This window comes from Alligator mississippiensis, chromosome 1 (genome assembly GCF_030867095.1).
Source record: "Alligator mississippiensis isolate rAllMis1 chromosome 1, rAllMis1, whole genome shotgun sequence".
Lineage (NCBI taxonomy): Eukaryota > Metazoa > Chordata > Crocodylia > Alligatoridae > Alligator > Alligator mississippiensis.
This window is the reverse complement of record NC_081824.1, coordinates 196,640,742-196,667,993: the sequence shown is the minus strand read 5'-3', so window position 1 is coordinate 196,667,993 and position 27,252 is coordinate 196,640,742. Positions and strand designations below refer to the sequence as shown.

The 27,252-nt window shown below is 41.8% G+C and overlaps 1 long non-coding RNA gene across 1 annotated transcript; it reads left to right on the top strand.

Annotated features, from left to right (window-relative positions):
* Positions 1–275: 275 nt before the first annotated feature.
* On the top strand, positions 276–27,252 carry LOC109282171 (uncharacterized). The gene is made up of 3 exons (XR_002089097.2): positions 276–12,969; positions 23,439–23,521; positions 23,621–27,252. It is a non-coding gene; the product is annotated as an uncharacterized LOC109282171 (long non-coding RNA).

The following is a 27,252-nucleotide window of genomic DNA, read 5'->3' as shown; positions in this document are numbered from 1 at the left end:
ATCACAGTCAAAATCTACAGGATCAGGAAAAACTAGATCAGAAAGAATATATCACACAACGGTGAGAATGCTATTATTAAAGCTGTGCAGGTAATGTATTTTTCATTTTAGAGGCAATTCAAAAAAATCAAATATGTTTTGGTTATGGTCCTTTCATTTTTAACTTATTTAACCTTTTGTATTACACACCCCTATGCATGCATGTGTATGTGTGTATTTATGATGTACCATATGTTCTATGGTCAATTTTGAAAGAAAAAGGTCAGTTTTTCAATGAAAAATGTAGATGTTTTGTTTGGAACACATTAAAATGTGTAGATATTTTCAAAATCCTTTCCCCTTTTAATCACACAGTTTTGGTCCAGTTTTGGTCCATTCCAAACTTACCATTTTTCCAAAAAAATTTCCCCCAGCACACACGTACTCCTGTCATGCTACATTTTCAGAAGTCAGGTTCTTTTTTTATTTCAGACTTTTATAAGACAAACCATCAGGAAAGTAAAAACCCTGTGAAGGCTTGTATTGGGATGGGAAGGTTGATTTTGAAACTGAAGCATAAGTGTACTAAATAACTCTTTATTAGGTTGACCTCAGCAATCACCAGTAGCAACATATGTTGTTCATCACAAAACTAATCCAAAGAAAAGACAACAGTTCATAAATCAGAAAGCTGAGAGATCCTAAACACTTGTATAAAACAGAAGCTTTAATCCTGTGGGTAAGTGTGCCATCTAGTGTTGGATATTTTTTCATTCAGGGAGGAAAAGCTTGATTCGATCATTTGTGGTTAAAATTCATACAAGAATTTATTAGCAATTTATTCTTCTTTATCTATTGGGAATGTTATTTTTGACTCATATATCACATTCATTTTAGATGTAAGGCTAAATTTAGCCATCATTTCTACCATCCTAAACTAACATGTATAGCTCCCAGCACTGGAACATCAAATACTTTGTCTTAGCTTCATAAATGGAGTGGGAAAAAGGAAATGTACTGCAGGCAATTAGCAGTGGCCAATGGATAAGCAACACTGAGTTAGGAAGATATGTGGCCAAGACAGATGTAGACTAACATACTCTATTATTTCCCATCTTAGTTTTCCTTCAAGGGTCTTAGGCATATTTAAAAGTTACTTTGAATCATCCTCAGATAGTCAACCCCATCATAAGAGTAGTATTCATATTGTCATGGTGGAGTGTAAGATCCTAGACACCTAAATTAAAACTGAAGTCTTTACTCAAGGTCAGATTGTCCTCATTCTTTTCCGAGTAGAATTTGTAAGAATGGAGTTAGCTGAAGGAGAGGAAATGTTACATGGGGTCAGTATGTTACATGTTACAGGTTACATGACCCCACATTACATGGGGTCAGTGGGGGAACAATGCATGCCTAGCATTTCTAACTCTCATGCTACTATTGCAAATCTACAATATTCTGGTGTATTTCTTTAAGCCTCTGTTCCACTCTTGGAATCAAGAGATTGCAATAGAATCAGGAAAAAACAAGTTTTGGATTCCAGGGAAACTGCATTTCCCTTGAACTCCACCAGCATTCAACTAGCAATCACCAGCTCCACTCCCTCAGTGTTCCCAATCCCAGCCCTAGGGAATTGCCTCTCCAGAGTCCTATGCAGCAAAGACAATGACATAAGAGACCATGTCTTTTCAACACAGAGCGTGGAGATCTAAACACAGAATTTGCAGTGATTGAAGAAGAAAGGAGGTATGAACAAGAATTCAGTTATTAACCAGATACCAATAGGGGTTCTGAGTAAAGGACTTCAGGATTAGGTCAGAATGACTGAACACTGAAATTTTAGTAAATGCGCTAGCTGTTTGCTTGGTTTATTTATTAAATGTTTCACTTATTTTGTTACACATTTATCTGTAAGATGCTTCTTTAAGTGTTTTATTGTTATATAATGGAAAGCTAGAGATTGCTGAACCACAAAATAATTGATTACTGAATATTTTCATGGAGAAAAGTGACACACATTGCACTATGCTTTCTGTTCTTCATGTTTTTGAAGAATTTGGGGGTATATGTGAAAATGTTCACAAAGCCCTATGTATACCATAAATTTTAGTACAAATTATTATTCTACTGAAACATAGCATTGAATATTTGTTATTTATTAGCTGTTTAACAAGTTTTAGTCATACAGGCAAGGAAAAGGAGGCACTATATAACTAAGTGCAGTACTGGGCACCACACTTCAACAAGAACGTGGTAAAGCTCAATAGAGTCCAGAGAAGGGCCACCTGCGAGTTTAGAGACTTGCACGGCAAGCCATACGAGGAAAGGCTGAGGGACCTGGAACCAATGTTCCCTCTAAGGAGTAGTGGTCCATGAGCATGCCACCTTGGTCCATGAGGCACGTGCGCACCTTAGAGGGAACCTTGCCTGGAACACTTCAGCCTGAAAAAGAGAAATGATAGCAGCTTACTGCTACATCAGTGGTGTACATCAAGGGCTTGGTGAACAACTGTTCACCAAGGCACCCTTGGGGAAAACCAGGAGTAATGGCTATAAACTCCTGGAAGACCGTTTCAGGCTCAATATTAGGAAAAACTTCCTCACATCTAAGGTGTCCAGACTGTGGAATAAGCTCCCACCAGGGGTGGTGCAATCACCTCCCCTGGAAATCTTCAAGAGGAGACTGGATGGTCACCTCGCTGTGGTCACCTGACTCCAGTTGTCTTTCCTGCCTGGTGCAGGGGGCTAGGCCCGATGATCTTCCGAGGTCCCTTCCAGCCCCTTACAATCTATGAATCTGAGTCTCTAGCATTAATGAACTGCATGTGAGCTACTTGTAGTGTGAAAATTATTCATCCAAATGATTTGTCAACACAAATAAATGCATTCTCAAAACATTAGACTTCATTCATAAGCAATACATTGAAAGAGGCAGTGGTCAGTGGCATTGAACTGAACACTCTTATACTTTGAAACCTCAGGTATACCAGTGTTGTTGCCTAGGTCCCTCATCATTGTGAAAGTCACATTCTCAGCAACATCACAGACAATACTGGAGCCTGTTCAAAAATATGGACACTCATACAGCAGCAACTGCCATTTTTTTTTTTAATCAAGCTTTCTAGCAACCTTTCTGAAGCCATCAAGCTGTGAATCTACAAAATCCTGATTATGTCAACTTGATTGGACAGCAGTGGAATGTGAGGAAGGCTGAAAAAATGGTGACTTGATGCTGTTGATTTTTTTCATTTTTGTCAGCCACTCCGTATGAAGTGACAAGTTAGCACCAGCAACCGATATAAACAAACCCAGGAAACTTCCACCAGCGCTGGTTGGGTTCTGGCAGCTTTCTTGACACAGGCATGTTATTAGGATGGAAGGTCAACTCTTAAAGACTGAAGCATGTTTTACACAGACTGCAACCATGTGATTGGCGATCTCCTAGTCCCAGAAGTTATGGGCAAAAGGTCATCAATGAAACACCTAGATTGAACATCTAGCCCGACCATCTTAAGGCCTACAACACTGATAATAACATTCTTCCTCTCAGAATTCATTAAGCCCTTACAGTTCCTTTCAGCCCTCCAGAGCTTCTGATTTATACTTGTTCTGCAGCTTTAACTCCCAGTACCCTCTGGAGCAGGGAGCTCTGCCAGTTTTTATCCTACCCCGGCTCTCTCTCGAGAGTTTTTCACCTGATCTTCAGACTCATGAACTTCAGGGGTGTCATAGCTTTCCTGCAGAGAAGGGTTTAAGGCAGGCTTCCCTAGTTCACCAGCATTCAGGCTCTGGTTCTGTTCAATCTTCCCAGAACAAGGCTGTTTTTGAACAAGTAAGTTCTGCCAGACCCACTGCACTCTTTTGAAAAGCCTTCTCCAGGTCACTTTCTGGTAGAGATGCTCCTGAAGTCTTCCTCTTGACTGATGGGCTCTATAGCCCCCTTTCCTCAAACTGGGTTTCAAATCAGATAGGGTTTCTCTACCCACTAGCACTTAGGTTCTAGTCCCCCGCTAAGGAGCCTCCCTTGATCTCTAAGGTGACCAACTACTTGCCTTTGGTTCTGAGGACATAACATAACTCAAGGAGGGTTTCCTCAGCCCACCAGCATCCAGGTGCTTATTTTATCATCAGGAACCTCTCTCCTGACATTATTCCCCTTCCAGATTTCATTTAATAGCTAGATTGTTTCCTTTGCTTCAGAGCTTATTACAAGAACCCATCTGTTCCCCATGGCTCTTCTAGATCATCTAAGCTCTTTCTAGCTTCAATGAAGACAGATGCTCTTCAAGTTATCACCTGAACCTTAGATCTGAAGTTTCAACTGGGAGGCAGCTGTTCACTCACAGGTGGGGGCTGAGCCCATCTCATCTTAAAAGGGTGAGTCACCCTGTGACTGCCAAAATATGGACTTGGAAGACTAGCTTCAGGAACCCATTAAAAAAAAAGCCTTGACAGTAAACCTATCTTTAAAATGAGTACAGACAGCAACAAGGGAATTGGATGGATGGAGAATGAAAAGGTGTTTTCAGCATGCAGGCTACATCTTTTGAGGAAAAAGCATATTTTCTTCCTTAATTTAAATCAGAGAAGAGATACAAATCTTAAATTTTCACTCACTCCAAAACATATTTTTGTTCATTTTAACCTATGAGTATATTTGTCACTTTCTGTAAACTATTCAGTTTTTCTAAATTTAGCATGTGAAAAATATCACAGGGCTTGATCTGTGAGAAGTTTCTCCAGGAAGGAGCAAAACAAATGTTAAATTCTATTGAAGGCTGTTCTTTAAGTCACTCACGAGTTTGAGTCTGAGGCTGAATGTAATTGGAAACACTGGGTAGCACTGAGTTTGCAATGAAAGTCTCTAGATTTCAAAAAGTTCTTAGTAAAGCTGGGAAAGCAGCTATACTAATTGAAATATGCAGTCCCATTCTCCTACTGGTATAGGCAGGGAGCCCAAATCAGTTCCTGAGTGGATTGGAAGTTTTTATGTATCCATTTCTCAGCAGTGATCCAGTTGTGAGTTCAGTCCTCTCAATAACCTGAATGCCAAGTTCACGTAGGTGGTGCAGAGCAATTTGCAGTCTACTCAAAGCAAATATTTTTTGAAGCAAGCTACAGCAGGACAACTCCTGAAGCATCATACCTCCTGTAGGATGCCAGCTTTGCAGACTCTGATGAACAGTAAGGATATATGAGGAATATCATATCCACCCCCAATTTTACCACTGCTGATTGCAAAAGTAATTCAAAGTGCAACTAAAAGATTCATTTCCCTGGTATATTAATGTAGGTGTAATAGATATAAACTAGCAGGGACAACTTTCTTAACAATGAGGCTGAAAAGGAAGGATCTTTTAAATAAATCTAGTCTAACTGAGCAGCTCTGTTTCCTCTGCTGAATTGGTGACTCAGTGTGCTCGGCTACATCCTTCCCAAAGAAAACATTTGGACACTTTCCTTTTAGGAACTTAGGTCCAGATCCAGAAAAGTACTTAAACACCTGAATTCCATTGACTTCAGTAAACCCCTTAAATCTGATGTAGGGTCCTAAGTACCTTTACAGATGTGGATCTTTGTGTTTGTAAAAGATATTGGACTGGCAATCTGAGGTCTGGATGACAAGGTCTTTCAAAGAGTAGACCTAGTGCAACACCAAGACAAGACTCTTCATACTGCCCATTGAATATGCCTGAATACTTTATTGCAGGGGCCATCTGAAATTTCAGTAAGCAGCAACTTCTTCATGCCATTTAGCCCTTTAATTTTCTGCTGAGACTGCTGCATAACATGGAAGTAGATTCTGTGATATGAATATTTGTCCACTGTATACAGGAGTGAGACCACCAAATAGCTACCCCATAGCAACAGCCTTTAGTGACTAGGGCCAAATTCTGTATGGATACAGAACTGCACTAAGGTCAGTGCAGTTCTGCAAGCACACTATTTGGTGCACAGACTAGACTTACACTACTGATATAAAGGTGAAAAGTTTTGCACCCATTTCCTGAGCCATTTAATCTCCTAAAACAGTAAGGCCAACCTTTTTGGTAGGTGTGACACACATTAGCCCTGCACTCTCCCTGAGTGCGGCGTTGATTCCTTTCCCCTGCCTTATCTGCTGTTCTGCTTTCTGCTCCCTGGCCTATTTGCTGTTATGCTGCCTGGGGTGCTGCCTCCATGATCTGTCATGTGCCACAAACAGGCTGCTCATGTAACTTCTCACACACATGACACAGGTTGAAACAAGCATTTTAGAGTCATACTTTTGTGGAGCTATGTTTGTTCCTTTTAGTTTTTTTTTTTTTATGTACTATGCCCATTCACACAGCAAAGTCTTCAATTTACCTATACAGTTTCAAAATCACATATTTAAATACCCACAATATCATCCACTTGCCATTTTTATGCATGGATCCTTTAGGAATCTGTATTTAGAAGCATAAGCCACCTTCCTCTGTCAAAGAGCCCTGAAGTTCCCTTTCAGTTTTTCTACTTTGATTAAAGAGTGCTTTGTGTCCACTCCATGACTATCATGCTTAATGGCATTGCAGTGAAAGAAATGACACCTTACAGAATTAGGACCCAGACTAGCATCCCTTGGAGGCTGAGTTTCAGATCATTATTTCTGCTGACACTGTGCAGCTGTTGCTGAATATTTTCTAGGAGCAACTTCGATTTTTTTTGCCACAGAAGTCTTTAGCGGGAACAGGAAGGCATGGCCTGTTGGAGCTGTGATATAACAGCAGTTGACAGGCAGGTTTCAGGGAACTCTCGGGGGCCATGGCCTCTTTAGTGGTTTTACCACTCTAAACTCAATTACAGTAAAGTTTCACGCTCCAAAGCAAACTCCAGTCCTTTTTTGATAAAAACTCCACAAAGTAAATAAGTCATGATGATGATATGGGTCTACCATTTAATATTCATTGAAGTACATATGTTTGAAAATTGGAATCAGAGTTTAATCCATTTTCATATTTATATCAACATGAAGCTTTAAAAAGGATATCTTCCCTTTTCTCAGAGAATCTTGTCAATTTCTGGACTGACAAGATAAATAAAGATGTACAAATCTCACTCGAAATATAAGGAGAGCACCCAAAGAGATTTGAAGCAACAAATTTTAAAGCACACATCTTAAATCTATTTGTTTTCAAGTGGGAGCAGGTCTTTTCCTCCAGTTGTAGTTGGTGTGTGACTGGAATAGCACAAAATACTTTAAGAGCTTTGTAATTCCTCAGAGTGTATGCACAATTTGATTCTAGACCTATCTGTATCTGACTGTGTAGTACATTGATGGAGGAACTTAACAGGTTAATAGCCTTTGGAGAGTGGAACTTCATTGTCTTTGAGAAAGTTACAGTACTCTATATTTACACTAGTGCAATGGTCAGTGATAGGCCATTGGTAAAAGTAATACAGCCAGTGTATATAAAATGACTGCACTGTCTAAAACAAAATATTAGACATTTTTTGCGAGACAAAATAGAAAGCATTAAATTAGGTCATTTCTTTTCCTGATTTGGAAAAGCTTAGAAAGTATTCCATTTAGATCTTCATAGCATCCTTGCAGTTTTTAGTCATCATGTACATATATTGCCAAGAGAAGCAGTAAGAAAGATACAGCAAACTTTTCTTTGTATGTGAGTTCTATTTCAGATCACTAAAAGATAAATGAGCCTGGTAAAAAAGAGTTAACATAATGATGTAGTCTTTTATTTGACTGAATGTTTAAGCATGGTGGTATGGCTGATGGCACCTTGTTTAATAATGCAGCACACAGCTTCCTAAGGGGACAGGGCTTGATTTGAAAACTGAATATGGTGCACTCTAAATTCTCTTCCCTGAGGAAGGCTGACTAACTGATAAGTGCCATGAGCTAGCGTAGGGACTGATTCTGTCAAATCAAGCTCAAATGGAAGGCACAATGTAGACTCTTCTCAAGTCTTAGTGAGGTAATTTGAGCAGACATTTGTGACATTAGACAGTGCATCAACTATGGAATGCTGTAAAAGTTCACTGTCTTACTACAAGGTGGTCTTTAGAAGACAGGATAAAGAAATCAGTGCAAATTTGTTAATGTAACAACTTGGAAAACCATGCTAAAAATGTAATTCTATTGGGATATGCAAAAAAAAAAAAAAAATAGGGAATAACTGGCATTTGTGTACCTTTGTGAGACTTCTATTAGGACTTCATATATAGAGGACATAAAATAGGAGAACATAATCAATGCAGTTTTTAGCTTTACATTATATTCATATGTTCTGATACCAATTAATTAGCATACCTGTTTTTCCTGAGCTAAATAAGTCCAGTAGACTGCTAGTGTGACATTTAGAACCTTCAGATTGAAAATTCATCCAAAATCCTAAAATGTGAGTCCACTAATTCTACCATGTAGCTATTTCTCTTTTTTTGCTTGCTTGTTTTTTGATTTGGGAATGAAGAAATAGCTCTTTAGTCTGGTGGTTTATGATCCTTGGGCCCTAACCTTCATTCCTGCTAAAGTCAGAGTTTCAGGATCAGGCTCTTTGTTACACAGACAGGCAGAGGATCATGTGAATATTTTACTTCAATAATTTTAATCAATGCATTTATCCTACTGTATAATTGGCCCATCATGCCAGGTATTAAAGCTTTCTGTGAAAGACTTGAAACCCCCTGTGATGTGTCAGTTGAAATGAAAGAAGATACTCAGCACCTCTCAGCATACTGCATGATCATACCCTGATTTTTTTTATTTTCTTGGTTAAAATTGTGTTTGGCTCAGAAAAGGAACTTATATCTTTGAACTGAGCTTCAGCCCTCCATAGAATTATATTTTTAAGAAAATGACAGAGTGAGCATTTGTGATTATCTTTGTTGGCATCTCACTTTTTTCTTTTTAATTACAACTTATTTTGTTATCTAGGACTGCGTGAGATGTTTAAACACATTTTCCTCCAGGAGTGCTCTGTAGGATGGTGGCATTAAAATATAATCTGTACTGTATTTGAGAAAGGTCCTTTGTATTACAGTACTTAAAACTATTGATGGTATTCAAGGGAGTATGTGACAGGGGGCCTCCTGGGGCCAAACTCTGTGGCCCGCCCACCTGTCACCGTGACAGCAGGCCTACTCAGGGCCGAGCTCTTCATGGCCCGCCCACCTGCCTCTGGGCAACCGCCCGCTTATCTCGCCCGCCACGCCTTTGATGATAATTGATTCATATATCGATGTCAATTAAGCAGGAGGCTGCCCATTGTAATGCCCCGATGCCAGGGGGGCGCTCTGCGGCTCTGACCTCCCCTAATACCGCAGCCCAAGCCTCGCAGATGGCATCACGGTGTTCTCACAATCACCGGCCCCATACTGGGCCCCAGAATCATCCTAACAGGACCCCTCTCTGATCCTTCCTCTCAGGCGGCCACTCCGCCGTCAACAGGGCTACCTCGCCCCCCCGAAGCCATGTTCCCCTCTCAGGTGTGGTTCCCCCAGAACCTTCGGCTACCTGGCCCTGGCCCACCTCAAGGCCAGTCGGGGACCCCAGGCCCCCGGCTCTTGGGCGTCCCTCGCAGTGGGCCCCCGGCCCTTTTGACCCTCTCTGGTCCTGGCCCCAGCATGGGCCAGTCGAGGGTACTATCCCCTTCGGGCTGGGTCTCTAGCCCCTCTCTCTCATCCTTGGGCCTCACCGTGCCACTACTCCCTTCCTCCTAGGAGCAACCGCAGCACCACGCCCTGTACACAATGCACTCTCAGGGTCCGCCCTCTCTGGGCCCCTTACAAACACTGCCCTCTAGGCCCTCCAACATACGCATGGGTAACCCACCCGGTGGTGGTGGGAGCTAGGGGTTAAGGCACCCCAACCCACCTTTCACCGGGGTGATAACTGGCCTGGCACTTCCTGGGGGCTCCCGCGCCACTGAGAGCCCCACCAGACCACCCACTCCCGGCAGGGTGCAGTTTCAGGTCATGCCCAGGACCAGGAGCCTCCTGCCAACCCCTTGCAGCTCCCCCTTACTTCCGGGTCGTTCACAGCAGCCCTACGGCCAGGCGGTGTTACTGCCTGCCCTCCTGCAGCCAAACTGCCTTGTTTAAATATGCAGCCTAAGCCTCAAAACGGCTGCCCTAATCAGGCACCTGGAGGCTGCCAGCTCCAGGCCCTTAAAGTGGCAGAGACACCCTGTGCTCTGCCACAGAGTACATTAATAATCTTAATTTATGAACTGTAGGTGTGATTTTCAAAAGTGCTGATCATCAGCCTAACTCTGCTCAGCCTGTCTCACATCAGTGGTAGCATAGGCTGCCTATACACATGCTCTGATGCATTCTAATTAGAATGCTTTAGCAACGCCACAGCATTAAGTCTGTGTTTCAAAATAACTGTAGGGGCACTTTAATGAAAACTCATCAAATGATCTTTAGTTAAACCATCCCACAGCCATCTTTAAATGAACAGGGGCTTAATGCATGTGACGCTGCAGCATTTTAATTAGAGGAGCTCTCCAGGAACCATTCCAATTAAAATGCCTTCCCCCAGCCCCCCACCTCTGAGCATGTGTATATTGCCATATTGCCTTTTCTCTCAAAGAAACCTAGGAGCATACTCTCAGCCTTTCTATGCTGTTAGAGGGTTAGTGAATTTCCTTCATAGACCTTCTCATTTTAAAAACTGGAATCTTAAAACTCTTATAAGCATGTATCCCTTATAACGAAATCTATTCCTTTCCCTTCTGATGCTCCTGATCTCTGTTCACTCAGGGGATAAGATGGTCATGAGATCACATACTCCCTTCAAGAGCACGGCAGATCCCTGTATCTAGATCTTCCGTAACCATTCTGCTAACCACTGCTTCTTACCTTAATGCAGAGACACTAGGGAAAAGAAATGATCAGCAAGATGAATCAAGCCATTAAAGATCTAGTCTGCAATATCTATAGCACTGATATTCCTGGATAGCAAACTGGATGGTAAGGAAAAGAAAGTGGTATAATGAAAAGAAGTATGGTGAGTCACATCAGATAATTTTAATGATATACTGCAAAACAGATCAGGATATATATGTATATATAGTCCATTAATTTCATTTAATGAGAATAGTTTGGCTGTCAAAGCATTTTCAAGATTTCCATGGGTTAACTGAATACTGTATGATCAAATCATTGCTCTCAGAAAAGCTACAATTAAAACACATTGATTTATGTGTCTTGCTGCAAAGTCTCAGGATTCGCTGACCACCTCTTACTGCTTTCCCCAAGTTTTTATGCCATGAAAACTGAAATAATTTTATCCCTATAGGATCAAGGGAAAAAGAGGACATCCCTCTGTGAAGGAAGTTAGAGAAATAATGTAGGAGGGTATCTGGCAAAATAGAAAGAGTGAGGAAATCTGTAATGCTTCCCAGTAAAAAGGGCTACACAGGAGAACATAGCCTCATCCTTCCTGGAGCTCAGGTTATCCCCATAATGCTCTCAGGCAGCGTGAATAAGCTTGTAGACATCCTGAGGTCTTGAGTACAAAACAGCATTGTCTGAGCTTGGAAATACACAGGTCCTAAAAAAAACAATATGCAAAGACCCAGTATTTAAACCCCTAAAAACTTTCCTGCACAATTTACACCTGGGGCAGTGTTTACACATGCATTTGGGTGCAGTTATTTTCACTGCTATAAGATAGTACTGTCCCTGATAGTACTATCTTATGGCGGTGAAAATTAGTTTGCTGCAGTTTAATAGCATCACATGTGTAGACTGATGCTTTACATGGCAACACATCAATTTACTGTGCAGTTAAGCACATGTATAGATGTACCCAGTAAATATTCTGATGGGCATCAAAGCTTGTAAGTAAATGACAGCTGGTTGCAAACAAATCTCTAGTCTTTGGTTTGTTGAAATTCATTGCCTTTGAGTAAGGCATAACAGAGGGCCAATGTTAACATTCACATTTAAAGGTAAAGGTAAAGGTTACATTTAAGGTAAGTCTACTACTGAAGTGCTGCAAAAAAGACTGTAAATCATCCCATTACCCAGTATCAGAACTTTTAGTGTCTTTTGGTGGCATCTGGAAGATGTAGCATTCCAATTGTGATGATTAAATCTAAATATTGTTGAACACCTCTCTAAAATATTATTTTGTAAATAGATTACTTCATGCCCCTGGAAATGAACTGTGTCTCTCTGAAGTAAGTGACATTATATATTATGGAATAATATGAATTATTAGATAAAATAAGCAACTGAGGCATAATAAGGCATATTGGTAAGAAACTAATTTATAATTTATTTTGGACAATTCCTGAACACTTTAACGATGAATATGAAGAACCCCCTTCCTTTCAGTATGCTGCAAGGTATGAAATATCATATGGTTAGGTGGAATTTTAAGACTCCAAGGCTAGAAATGATAATTAATATTGTATACAATGAACTTGATTTGTTTTTCCCTATACCCATTGATGCCTTATTGCAGAACAGGAACACACCCACTGGAGATGATATGCAATGATGTTAAGGCTGCTCTCCACAAAAGAGCACAGGAGGACTATTTTGAATCCTGACCACTTCATAATCCCTTCTGGGCCTATGCTGGCCCATTCTAATTTTGCTATAGCAAAAGGTTGCCGGTGCTTTGTGATGCTCTAACTTGCTTCATGAAGCCTTTTCTCTACAGATCAGTCCAGATGATCACATCAGTCCCTTCTGGCTTTAGAATCCATGAAACCTAAAGTAAGACTCGCCTCCTTGACTACAGTACCTTTATCACATCCAGTGGCGGACCAACAGGGGTGGGGACATAACCCCCGGGCATCAGCCGGCCGGGGGGGGCACTGACTGGGCCCTTCATAGTTCTTAGCATTGACCCACAGGCACCGGAGACCCACAGTACATCACTGATCACATCTCATAGGTAGGAGTAAACTACAGAGGGAATAATGGGCTCATAATCTTTTTCTTCCTGTTTTCAGGTACTGGTTTGAAAACAGATGGTCCGCTGAGCACTGAAAGGTGAGACATCCCAAATCAAACCAATGGCTACTCTTGAAAATTTGGTTTAAACATCTCAGTCCCTCAGTTTTCCCACTTATAAAATATGAGTAATACTTGCTTGCATCACAAGGGTGTTGTGAAGCTAAATGTATTATTGTTTGTAAAGTGCCTTCAGAGCCTCAAATAGAAAGGGCTATAGAAATGCAAAACAGAAGCATCTAGAGTCTCCCATAGCTATTATCCTCAGACAATTGTCTGAAACATTTCTGTTGCATTTATATAAAAGAAATACTGATTCTTTTTAACAATACAAAGAAAAACCGCTCATGGCCATTAATCACTAAATAAAATGATGCCTTCACAAATTCAGTTTTTGCAAACAAACAATAGAAATTAAATGGAAAAGACAACACAGCTAAACTGGGCCTCTGTTAGGAGGAACACGCATAGAATACTTTTACCACATTGGCATCTGTTACAAGAATGCAGGTCTGCATGCTGTCATCTTCTCTTCCTGCCAGTAAAATATGTATAAGCTTTTAAAGGGTTTTTAAAAAATGTACAAGTTATAGCAAAAGGAAAAAACCATAGCACAAGACATTATCTGCCAGCTTTTTATTTCTGGTATCTGGGTTTGAAATCTGTTTAATTCACACATTAAAAAGGTCATCTTTACTCATCCTTCAGTGACTGGAGAGACTCCTACACTTCTAGTTGCCAGGCTTCTTGAACTGAAATGAAGTCAGGCAGTGTTTCTAGAAAAACAAGACTGGAAATCAAAATAACCCTATGTTCAGCTCTATGATTGGCTCACCTCAACCTTTTACTTTATGACTGAGTGAATTATGTACCCCAACATTTTCAGACTTGATTTGGTAAAGTTAGGTATCAAAACAAATAGACTTTCATTCACAGGTACAAAACATCCATTGATTACAATTTGGTGGGTGTTCAACATTTCTGACCCATACTGTTTATTTGCAAAAAACATTTACCTAGTAATCTGATATGAGCCCACTGGTTTTAAACTTTACTGTGCCACCATATATTTCACTGTAATTGTTTGCCAAACTTATGCAGATTCTGTGAGGAAAACTTAATTCATACTTGTCTGGGACTTAGAGATGCTCAGAGGAAAGGGACTTCATTATTCTTATTTTCCCATTTCAAAACACTTGCTAGCTTATGTGTACATGTGCCTAAATAAACAACACTGGATAGCTGTATTTCTTAAACCACATTTGCCATCTCTCTTTTTAGCAATACTTATTTTCTTCCTGTGACTTTTTTGCTTACTATCCTCCCTGGGCAATTCAAAATGCTCAGACAAATCATTCTTCACTCTCCCAACTTCAGTCATTTCCACTCTTAGGCCTTGGACAGAGAAACATATACACAGATGTAATTTATAGCAGTTTATATACTGCTATAAATTAGAAATGGATCAGGAATGGCTAGACATGCAGCTATCCTTAGGCAGTTCACACAATGTGCAGATATTACTGCATTTTTTTCATAGGCAGAGGAGGAAGCAGGTATCAGCCTCTTTGCCTTTAGCAGATGCCTACCCCACTATGGACACAAACAGACAAAATGTAAAACTAGAGTAAATTACATCAGCAGAGATTTATCAAAATTCTTGCAGGGGTAAAACCTGATTTAAAGGTTTGCATCTTCTGTCCTCTATAATTTTTATATCAGTGTGCTTCTGATTATACCAGCAAAAGCTTTTCATCTGTCTAGATTCTAAAAGAAGCTCAAGCAAGATCAGCCTAATCCTAATCTATTTAATCGATCCTGTTTCTTTGTTCATGTTACCGTGTATACCTGATACCTTTCTCATTTATTTCACCAAGTACCCTTGCTCTTTTCCTTCAAAAAGTCTCGGGAAGATTCACCTGACCCTGTCTCTGACCATAGCAAGCAGATTCCTTAGTCTTTGGCATAGGGTCACTGCATGGTTATGCCCATTGTACAGCACCGTGTATTTCCCTAGGGTTATAACAAATATTAATATTCTACAGCATGCTAATATAGTGAAGCGAAGATTTACCTACCTAGCTATTGGTGTTTGAAGTACAGAAAAAAAAATATTTAAAATCAAAGATTAAATCAAGCCAATGATCAGATACTTACAGAAAAGACCCCCCTCCTAGCCCACTTACAGTAGTAGTGCTCAACTCATCTGGCCCCCCAGTGTGGATGAACAGCGCAGGACCAGACCAGTCTGACCCTGTGTGCCATCAGCATGTTGGGTTGGTCTGCAAGTGTGATATGGCATACCAGTTTAATTCTATATGCCAGATCCAGCTATGGAGTGATCCCACATGCCAGCTTCACCATTCACTGGCACAATCTAGCATGCAGAGCCACATCATGTTGCCTGTGGGGCTCCCCACAGTTCCAGAAACTTGGCCGCAGGGGAGTGGCAATTAACACTACCACATCAGAATGTGGGGAGACCCATGGACTGGATGACATGATTCTGTGGGCCAGAGGTTAAGCACCACTCATCCATAGTACAGTTCAATATTGACAAGAGGACCCATCATGTCTAAATCACTGCTTAAGCTATGGTCAGGGTTAGGTTGTATAGGGATGGGACTAAGTCACAACCTGGATTTGAATCCAAATTCAAATTAAAATCTGAGGGCATGCTACTTCAGACCCATTAGAAGGCATATTAGTAGGACCCAAATGAAAAGTTCAGACCTAAATTAAACTGAGATTCAGATTTGGAACTTCTCCATATTTCAGGACCAGCAGCATTAGGACTAGTCTTGTCCTTTCTGTAAAATTAAGAAAACATTTTGCCACCTGAAATGAGCTGATGGGCTCAGTGCATCTCTCTATACCACAAGAAACAGCCTTCCTCCTCTCTAACTTTCTTCACCCCAATTTATGTGCTTTCATTGGTATACACATCAAAGATGCCATGCATGGAGATGGCATGAAGGCTACGGTAACTCTTTCCCCTAAGAAATGTGTCTCCAGAGCAAAGCTGGAAAGTTTGTCCTGGTCTGTAGTATTCTTGAACTGTCGCATTCGCTCTAAAGGCCCAACTTTGAGAAATACCTGCATATGTCATGTATGTACTTGTCAGTTAAACACATGTAGCACCATACTTTTATACATACTTGGTTGTGAAAATTGGTATATACTTTGATGCAAAAAATTTTGAAAATTTGCTTCTAAAAAGAGAGAGTTAAAAAATATCTAAGCAATATTAACTTAATAGTCAACTTAGTAACTGTCAGGATGAAAATAAACAAAGCATTATCTTCATCATGTTTCTTAACATTGTGTAGAGCAGAATAACATCTAAATGATTCATTTCTTTTGTTGAAGAAAAGCACATTCACACAGAGCATAATATTGAAAAAGCACTCTTCCACACTTCCTGTAAATACATGTGATTTGCAAGTATAAAGAGCTGCACTGAACTGTTTGCCCCTTTGGCAAAGAAACAACTCATAAAAAGCTCACAAGCTTAGTTGCAGTTCGTCCCTCAGGTTCACTGTCCACTGAGTATCTAAGCATGGCTTGCAAATGAACCTTGAAAAGAAAATTATATAAACCTTAGACACTGCATCATTGGAATTTGAACTTTTTGTAAACCCAGTGTTTATTGGGCTCTTCCATATTTGGCTGGTGGGATCCTTGGTCTTAGCTACACACTCGAGACAATCCTCTTGCCTCAATCAGCACCAACCCATTGCCATCATGCTGGGGAGGCAAGTAGCCCCAGATATAGACACTGCTCTCCCCAATAAAGCAATAGTTATATTAAAGCAGGGCAAGCCCTTATCAGGGAATAATTCCGGGAGAAGATGCCTATGGAAAGTTATGCATGCACACTCTGAAGCAGTAATAGAAAGTCCCTAGTTCCTGGTCCCTAGGAACCCAAATCAATAGCTTTTAATTTGACTAATAGTTCCAGTAGCTCTACCCAACCTCTCTGTCCCTGTAAGGTAAGAATGAGTCTTCTGTTGCAGTCACTGATGCTCATGCCCACTGTACACTCATTGAGGACTGGGTTCCAATTCCTGTTGCTGGGAATGTCCATATCCATGACTGTTTGGATCTAGCAGCTGAAGCCAGCTATTTTCTGAACCAACTCCCTCTGCCATGTCTCCTAGATACTGTCACTCTTAGCACTCAAGCAAAATACACTGTGCTGCAACAGCATCTTCTCTAGACCCTCCCACAATGCCAGCAGCCCCTGCCGCCATCCCCCAGATGACTCCTAGGTCATCCCACCCTTTGGTTTTAGATTAATAACTACCCCTTCAGATGAAACTCATGTTGCTGGCATCCAACTTTGGCTAAAGACCCACAATCATTCATTGTGGAGGATGAGGGCAATCTCCTACAGCCTGCCTGCACCCTCAAAGAGAAGGAACAGTCTCAGTGATGGAGCTGTTCCTCCCCCAACTCTAGGTAGTTAGTATGTGAGATTGGGCATGAGATTGGGCCACTGCACAAAAGAAGCAGGAGAGGTACTGAATTAACAACAAGCATAGTGGACTAAGTTCCAAAGTAACCTCCTATAAAATGGACTAAATGTTGAGCAGGAGGGTCTGAAAGCATTTACTGTTGATCTGTCTACTTGTGTCTCCAGTATGCAGTTTTTCCAAAAGTTGAAATTTACATCCAAGTCTTCAGGTACTGATAAGCTTCTCTGTCAGGAATGTAGACCAGTTAAATGATCACAAATTACTATTGACACATGGAATAATATGAGGATTCTGAAAATTCATGAACATAATCTGGGTTGGGGCCTCTCGGTGATACTCTAATACAAATAAAAATAAGAAGCAGTGTTTAGCTACATGCATTGGACCTATTGTTATGAGTAAAAATTAATGACCTGAATAAAATATATGACACTGAGGGCATGTCTACACATGCATTCATGCACCGTAATTACGGTGCATTAAGTTTAGTACCTGTAATATTAGGTACTAACTTAATGCAACGTAATCGTCACTATTGTACCACGACACCAGTGTACGGTTTTTACATCATGCTAATATGCAGTAGACTAATTCTACTGCGCGTTAGCACAGCTTTTCACTATGATGTGCTAATGCAGAGTAGAATTAGTCTACTGCACTTCTGCCATCTCACGTAGATGCGCCCTGAGGGACATAACTGAATTTTAAACACTTCCAAAAGACTTTGAGTCTCTAAACCTGTAAAAGGGTTACATCCATTAATATTATACAATATTGTTTTTTAAAATGTATTACACGAATATATACTATAAATATTAATACTTATTTTACTTGTTTATATACCTCAATTTCCAAAAAGCCTTTGACCTGGTATCCCACGAAGTACTGATCAGAAAACTGGAAGATATTGGACTGTCAAGTGGGTGTAAAAGTGGTTGCAGGGTAGGACACAGAGAGTATAAATGAATGGATCGGTGTCATCCTGGTGAGATGTGGGCAGCGGCGTAACCTAGGGGTCGGTACTTGGCCCAGTGCTGTTCAATATCTTCATCAACAACCTGGATGAGGGGGTGAAAAGCTCATTGGCCAAGTTCACGGATGACATCAAGATATGGGGTTGTGCAGACACACCTGCAAATAGGCTGCAGATACAAGCAGACCTAGACAGGCTAGCATGTTGGGCAGAACAGAACCAGATGAGGCTCAACGTAGAGAAATGCAAAGTGCTGCATCTGGGAAAAAAGAACCCACAGCACACCTACAGGCTGGGCATCACTAACCTGTCCAGCACTACAGATGAAAGGGATCTGCAGGTAACAATAGATCCCAGCATGAATATGAGCCGGCAGTGCAATGCAGTAGCCGCTAGGGCCACTAAAACTCTGGCATGCATCAATCGATGCACCTCCAGTAAATCCAAAGAAGTGATTCTCCTGCTTTACTCAACATTGGTGCAGCCACAGCTGGAGTATTGCGTCCAGTTCTGGGCGCCGCACTTCAGCAAGGACATGCTAAAGCACAAGAGGGTCCAGAGAAGAGCCACCTGTATGATCAGGGACTTGCATGGCAAGCCATACAAGGAGAGGATGAGGGATCTCAGACTCTTCAGCCTAAAGAAAAGAAGTCTGAGAGGGGACCTGATTGTGGCTTACCACTATATCAGAGGCATACATCAGAGACTCAGTGAACAACTATTCACCAGGGTGCCCTGGGGGAAAACTAGAAACAACGGCCACAAACTCTTGGAAGATAGTTTCAGGCTGAACATTAGGAAAAGCTTCTTTACAACTAGGGTGTCCAGATTATGGAACAAGCTCACCCCAGAGGTGGTGCAATCATCTAACCTAGAGGTCTTCAAGAGAAGAATGGACAGTCACCTGGCTAGAGTCGTCTGACCCCAGATGTCTTTCCTGCTCATGCAGGGTCCCTTTCAGCCCTATGATTCTATGATCTCTTCATATCACTTATAAGAGAACACTGTAGAACAGAAATTAGAGAATGTGTTGATATGCACATTTATCATGTAAGGCATATAATATTGTGGAGCTATTTTTGTAATTAAGTAAAAAATGTATGTATCCCATTAAAATTGTATGATGTATATAGATGGTACCCACAGCATTTCAGACATTCATGGCATACAAAGATGGTGGCCAAGCTGTTTATAGCTAACCTTTTCATCCAGTTGCTATAATTTGTCAAATAGAACCAGACCCAAACCCAAACAACACTTTGCATTAAGGTAGGTGCCTTCATTTGAGGATATCAAAATATTCTATAAGCATAGGTTAGTTCAGGCACACAACACGTCTGTGAGGTAGGCAAAGGAAAGAATTTCTGTTTAACAGAAAGAGATACTAAGAAAATACAAGGTCTGATTATTTGGTCAAGATCACATGACAAGTCAGATTCATAGCTGATAACAGAACCTAGAACTGATAATGGAAACTAGAACTTTGGGCAGGCTGGACCCGATGATCTGTGAGGTCCCTTTCAGCCCCTAAGAATCTATGACTCTAAAACTTTGTCTCCTAATCCCTGTTGTAACTTCTAGATAACATTGCTACTGTACTCACTTAACTTGGCACTTGAGATTGTTCATCCTGGAGAAGAGAAGACTCAGGGGAGGACTTGGTTGCAGCCTACAAGTATATCAGGAGCATACATCAGGGTTTGGAGGAGCATCTATTCACCAAGACCCTCCAGGGGAGAACAAGAAATAATGGGCACAAGCTGACTGAATATCACTTCAAGCTAGATATAAGGAAAAACTTCTTTATAAACTGAGTACTGAGGGTTTGGAACAGGCTCCCCCGCAGAAGTGATAGAGTCATCCACCCTGGCAATCTTCAAAAAACATCTTGACTCCCAAAATGCTGGGATCATTTGATCCCAGCAGTCTTTCCTCCCCACGTGCAGGGGGGCTGGACCCAATGATCTGTAAGGTTCCTTTCAGCCCCTAACAACTATGAAACTATGAAACATGCTAATCTAATGAAGTGTCCATTAAAATAATTACATGAATAAATACCTCCACTTAACTCCATTTCGCTTAGTGCTATTTCACTATAACACTCATTTCAAATACCTGATTCCACTTAGCACTTAGAGAGTTTTGCTATAGCACTGAGTGGGCTTGTTTGTGGGGGAGAAGAAGCAACACTGATGAGAAGTGGCAAGTGGGTGCAAGGACGTGAATGCGGGGCCTGTTCCGGTGCCCCGGGGCCAGGGCTGGTGGGGCCCAGGGTGGAGGGCCTGCAGTCTGCCTGGGCTGGCATGTGGTGCCAGAGCAGCCAGCCAACTGGCTGACAGGTGGGTGAGTGCAGGGAGTGGGGAAAAGCGGTGAGTGGGTACATGGGCATGAGCGCAGGGCCTACACTGGGGCTCAGGGCTGGCGGGAGCCCAGGGCGGGGTGGCGGGAGCATGGGGCCCAGGCTGGCATGTGGCTGAAGTGGAAGCAGTTGCAGTGAGAAGTGGCAGTAACTAATTATCTCTATTTACATTAATTCCTCTAGGGAAATGGGTTTTGCTTAGTACAGTTCCACTTAACTCTCGTTTTTTCTGGAACCAATTAAGAGCGCTAAGCAGGAGTTGCCCATACTGGGAAGCTGATTTTGGATTAGACAGAAACAAATGGGGGTAGGAGGATGCCAGAGCTAGCTTGGCAAAATGCACTCTCTCTTTTGATGTGCCAAGCATCTTCAGCTTCTTTTAAGGTTGTTGCAATTTGAGGGTATTCAACACCTCCCAGGGAATCACTGTTCAACAGTTTCCCAGACCAAGTCCAAGCCAAATAAGTCTATAGTAAGGGACAAATGCAACTCTAGAAACTCCATCAACAGCCAGAGTGCTAAAATTCAAACAGGTAAATGTAAACAAGTATTCTTTCTAAGACAAATGCAGAGATGTTATAAATGGCTACAGGAGATACATTTTGGGCAAAGGATCATATGGATGAGGCTGTAGTAGGGATGAACTACTAATCAGAATGTATAAATAGAAGATAAAACAAAGAAAATGAGCATATCTTAGATTCTCTTGCATGTAGTTTTCCTGCTACATCCACTCCCTTCTAACTCTTCACCATATAAACTCCACCAGTTTGTTCACTTTGCATGTGGATATAAGTGTAAATGGGTAGAAGCTGGTGTAATTACACTTATTAGACTATACTGACTGCAAAGTTACAGCCAGCAGTGTGTTATCCAATCCCTTTATTAAAAATTGATTTTTAACTGCTATAAAATTTCCTATTATAGGAAAGGTGTAGAAGAAAATAGGCACAAGACAGGTCTTTGTTCTGTTGCTCCCATATCACACAGGTGGTATGTACTTAGCCAAACCTTACCCCTTTTTGGGGAGTGCTTCTATTCTTCTACTTCAGACATATAGCAAGTATAAAAGAATCATCCAAATTTTCCTCTCAGGTTGATTTAATCTCAGAGCTTTAGTTTACAAAGACTTCTGTCCTTCCCTCTAGTTCTTTAACCTCAGAAAACTATTTTTATGGCTTGAAGCTTGTTCTAATTAGACTCATGTTCTGATTACTGAGATGAGTTAGCAATATAGACCTGTTAGAGAGCATCCTACAACCACATCAACTGCAAGCTCTGTAATGTTAATAAAACTTCAGAGCATGACAGGCTTTATTTGCTATGAAAACTGTTTAGAAAAAAAAGCAAAACTGCTAGTGAGTGAGGTGGCAAATAATCCTTATTCTGTTTAATTTCTTATAACATTGCCTATCACAGTGTATGTGCATATCTGTAAGCATGCATGTGTCCCTTTCTATACTTCTCTCTGAAAGGCCACTGGAAAAAGCTAGAAGCAAAAGTGGTAAGGACCAACTTGTGATAGATTAAATTACTTCTGCCTCAGTATTGGAGATATACTTTCTCCAGAGTTCTGAGTCTGGGAAAATAGTAAGGAAGCCAATAATGAATCAAAAGATAGATGAACATTTCTAGTATTTCTATCACAGAAGCAGCCGGATACCACCATCAAGACTGGGTTAAGCATGTTAGGAGCTGCAGAAACTTGATAAGAAACTAGTCCAAAGATCTTACATTCTAAATAGATAAGGCTGACAGAAGGTGGCTCAAAATTTAACGTGTTCAGTTGAGGAAGATTCTTTACTGTGCCTCAGCTATGATCCCTTTCACATCTCGCACACCCAAACATAGCTCCTCTAATTTAAAAAAAAGGGAATCTGTTAACCAAGAAGTCAACTATTTGCATGACCAATATGCACAGTTGCATTTCTGCCTGTATTCTGTTCACGTCAGCTCTATTACTTTGGCCAGGGTCAGAAGGGGGAGTCCATTGAAAATACTTCATTAAAGCAATAATTTCCTTTTGTTGTTTGACTCTTCTTTAAAACACCTTTTCTAACCATCATGTTTCCTTATGGCACGGATGGATAGTGAGAGGTAAATAGGTTTTATTTGGTCCAAACACAGGCACTATTTTTTGAATAATTATCTTGGTACCACACTAGTGCCAAGAGACTTGGTTATCCCGAGGATTAAATAACAATCCACAGGCATGGCAATATGGCAACGTGGCAAAAATGTTTGCATTTTCAGTTCTGAGTTAACACTTTCACCTTTTCCCTCTTCCCATCCCCCATTCTATTCCCTGATTAAGTTACATTTCTCTTGGTCATGGGAATAAAGATTATCACTGAGCTGAGAACTAGAGGGAATACAGCAAGGTACTCTAAAAGAGAAGGAGGAATATTTATGACACACTTGCAAGTTAAAGCAAACAGCAATTGACCAAACATGCTGTACATCTATACTCAGCTGTTACATGATGGGTGAAAGGGTAGGTCCTTGTTCCCTCTCAGTTGCCTCACTGCATTTCCCATATGACATTCCCTTTCGTTGACAGCTTCTATCCGTGGCATCAATTATGACTGTCATCTGGTCCCTCAGGCTGCTCTCTGGACTACTTCCAATTGATCTGCTATTCGTTTTCCTTTTATTTCTGGCTGCTCTGTTGTAGTTTTTGTTTTTTTGTTTTTTATAGTGCTGAAGAAATTCAATTGTGTAGAGAGGGAGAAAAATCAACCTGAGCTTAGGAAACTTAAAACAAAATGTTTTGCAAACTTGGTAAGTTTATCCAAAATTTCTCAGCTCCACTTCTATATTTTTTAATGTTATTAATATTACAGCTTTCCTTCTCTCTCTGTCCCTGTCTCTCTCTTTCAGTGGTTCTGGATGAGAATGACTTTCAACCTCAGTGCCAACAACTGCAAAGAGTAAATCAGGTAGCAACTGGTCTCAGCTGAAGTCAACAGTGATTCCTGCTGGCATTGCAAAGCTCCCTTTAATTCACATGGGGCTTAAAAAGCACTGAGATGGCAGAGATTGTTGTGGCAGAAGCAACTGGAAAATGTCTTGAGATTGAAACACAGACATATTAACATCACCCTTGTGGACGCTAATGACTTGCACTTGAAAATGCCAGAGGCTCATACTGCCAGCTAAAACAAAGAAAAAACACATTTTTAGTCTCCAAAGACCTTAGATCTTTCCAAACTCTCAGGGCAAATTCAGCCATAATGTATTTTTGCAGTAGAGCAGGGCAGCTCATGCATGCCACTGGGGGAATCATTGCCCGGAGTTGCTGTAGGCTGTGTAGTCAGTATAGCTAAATAAAACAGCAGCTGAAAACCTTGGAGAGGTTAAACTAGTAATGATGCATTCTATAATGCAATGCAATCAAACCTAAATAGTTTCAAGGCAAGAGGCTTATCTTACTGACATGAGGCAGCCCTCCTCTTTCTCCCTGGAATGTATTAAGTAGCCAAACAAACTAACAAAGGGATTTCTAAATGAGCTTTGCAATTTACATTGACAGATGATTAGAAAAATGTTTTTAATCTTTTGATAAATTAATAGTGTCTCCTGTGGACATTTCCAGAAGACGAATAATAAAAAGAGGCAGAGTGGCAACAACATTTCAGAGGCTTTCTACAATTGTAAATGTTTAAAGAGCTCTATTCAGTAGAGATGTAGGAAGAGACAGAAAGAGAAAGCAATCATAGAATGTGGTTATGGACAGCAGAGTAATGGAAATCCAAGATCTGGAGCAAAAGGAAAAAGATTGGGTTGAGTGGGAAGAGAGAATTAGGGCTAAGAAAAATTGTGGAGGCTAAAATTACCCCTCAAGTGATGAATTTTGTTTAAGAAACTCAAAAAATGGTTGTCAAGGAATGAAATGGGTTTGCTCCCTTACCCTCTTCTTCATAATGTCTGCAGAAAACCTGGAAGAGTTTAAAAAGTAAAATTAAAGTAGCTACCTTTTGTGTGTGTGTGTGTGTTTTATATTAGAGAAATACAAGCCATGTCTACTGTGTTATTCTGAAAACACTTTATGGATGCCTAGACAACTGTAGCAAACCCCCCAGATTTTTCTTTTTTTTTTTTTTTTTTACTTAAAAATACATTCCCTCCCCTTCCCCAACCATTTCTGACTCTTTCTCTGCCCCCTCTATCCCTTATAAGTAGTTATAGGTAGTCATGGGTAAGCTAAGTTCTTGTATGCCATTATTGTAACAAGCCCCTTTTTATATTGTAAATAGTGTTCTGTTATTTTTGTATTGATTTTTGCTGTTTTATATTGTATTCTTATTATGTTTGTATTGAATGTTACTGTTTTATATTGATATTGTATAATTTAGGCCTGTTTTTGTAAAGTTAGCCAAAGTAATGTCAAGTCTCCATCTTCTAATGTCAAATCTCCATTTTGTGTCCCCTGCCCAGGCATACCCTATTGTAATTGTGTTGTAACTGTGACTCATACCTACCCCTCCTATGTAAATTGGTTCCACGATGAATAAGAGTGAATGAGGGTGCTTGAGACATGTGAGAGGGGAGACAATAGTCCCCCCAGCGTGGCCCAGACCCCTAATCAGAACACCACGGCACTCACCACAGGAGCAGAGATGGGTGGCAGTGGGGAGAAGACCGGAGCATGGACACAGGCACAGGCGCAGGCTTGGCAGTTTCGCAGCTGCCTGAGCCTAAGTATTGAAGAGAGCTGGAGATATGGCTTCCAAGCAGTGCGGGCTGCTCAAAAGGTGGCTGGGGAAACAGCGGGCGGCGAGCCGGGGAGAGAGGGGCGGAACACCAGCTGGGAGATGCCAACTCCAGAGCTGGGAGGCTCCAGCTCTAGCCCCAGCTCCCCCGAGAAGGGGTCAGCTGTCTACCGGGAGACCCCAACCAGCAAGGCAGAAGGCAGACTCGGGGGTTGGCAGGAGCCAAGGAGCCCCACAGAAAGGCAGCAATCAGATGAGACACCACTGGGGAGTGGCAGGGCTCCAACTAGGAGCTCCGGAGCCATGGCTGAGGGCAGACCCTCAAGCCCTCAACCATCCTCGGACGGCTCCAGAGGGGGCAGAGCATGGGGAACCATGAGCCCCCTAAAGGGGGAGAGGAGTGATGCCAGCAAGAGGGACCAGGATGACAGGACCTCAGGTCAGCCGGGCTCCAGGTCGGGGACGCCAGAAGAACTGTTAGGGGCAGGGCACAAGGGTGTCCCCAGTACCCCCACCAGTTAGAGGAGAGAGGACAAAAAAGCCCCCCTGGGGGGGAGGGATAGAAAGGAGCCCCAAGAGAAGAAAGAGAGAGAGACAGACAGACAGACAGACAGACAATCTCGGGAGCTCCACTGGCAGGCGCTGGCATTTTCAGTTGAGTTATAGGTGACCCCAGCAGGGGCAAGTTTATTTTCTTGAAGAGGGGAAAACCAGCCCAAAGACCAAGGGCAAAACCCTGAAGGCCCTCGGCCCAGAAGACCCAGCCCTTGCAAGGCAGGCAGAATGGGGAAGATCTGCGGGGAGCAGCATCAACCCAGGCTGAAGGTGTTGTAAGGGTGGGGTAAAGGGGAGGTTTGGAGCCCCACAAAGACACCCCCAGGGTTGAGATCCCTCTGGGCCCCCAACGGGGAACTGCCTCCCAACAAATAACACTGAAGATGTGGCAGGAGAGAAAAAGGGGCAGCGCCCAAATCATCTAGGTGGCACCGGAATAGGGCTTCACCCTGACGTGGCTGGGGGGCAAGGCACCAATGAAGAGGTCACCAAAGCCTTACAACATCTACCAGTGACAAGACATAATGGTAGCAGGCCTAAAAATAGCTCCTACTGAATGACCGGGCCATCAACTTAACAACCGGACCATCCACTTAATGACCAGACCATCAGCTTAATGACCAGACCACCGCCTTGCATTGACTCTCCCTGAAACCACAGACCTATTCCCAGGACCAGAAACAAAACCCAATATTTGAAAGATAAAGACCCTCTAAGAAACCAGCAACATAGAAACAGAACAGAATAGAAACCAGCAACTCCACCATTGTATCCCACTGGACAATGAGGACACCTAGAACTGCATGACCTCATCTGAGCAAGACTAGTCCTTGCCTGGGCATGTCCTTCCCACTGGAGTCACAGGTAGCCCACCCCTATAAAAGGGGTGGTAGAGTGTGACCTCTTTGGGACGCCCTCTCCATCTGGACCAGCACTACACCACATCACCTATCCACCCAGAGGCCCTGCCAGTGACCCTCTTTGGACAACACCTCACTGGAGAAGACTTTGACTGGCCATTGAGGATGAACTCACAGCCTGGATAGGTAGCTATCGCCCCCCTTCTTCCCCCAAGCAAGGGACCTGACCTCTGTCTCTGCACACCTTGACCTCAATCCCTCCATTAAGCCTTTCCTTTCCTGCTACCACTGTGTGAGTATGTGGGAGAATTTGTGTGTGTGTGTGGGAACCAATAACTTCATGGGCTGTATAGTGTGTTGCCTGTTTAATAAAACTGTTATTTTG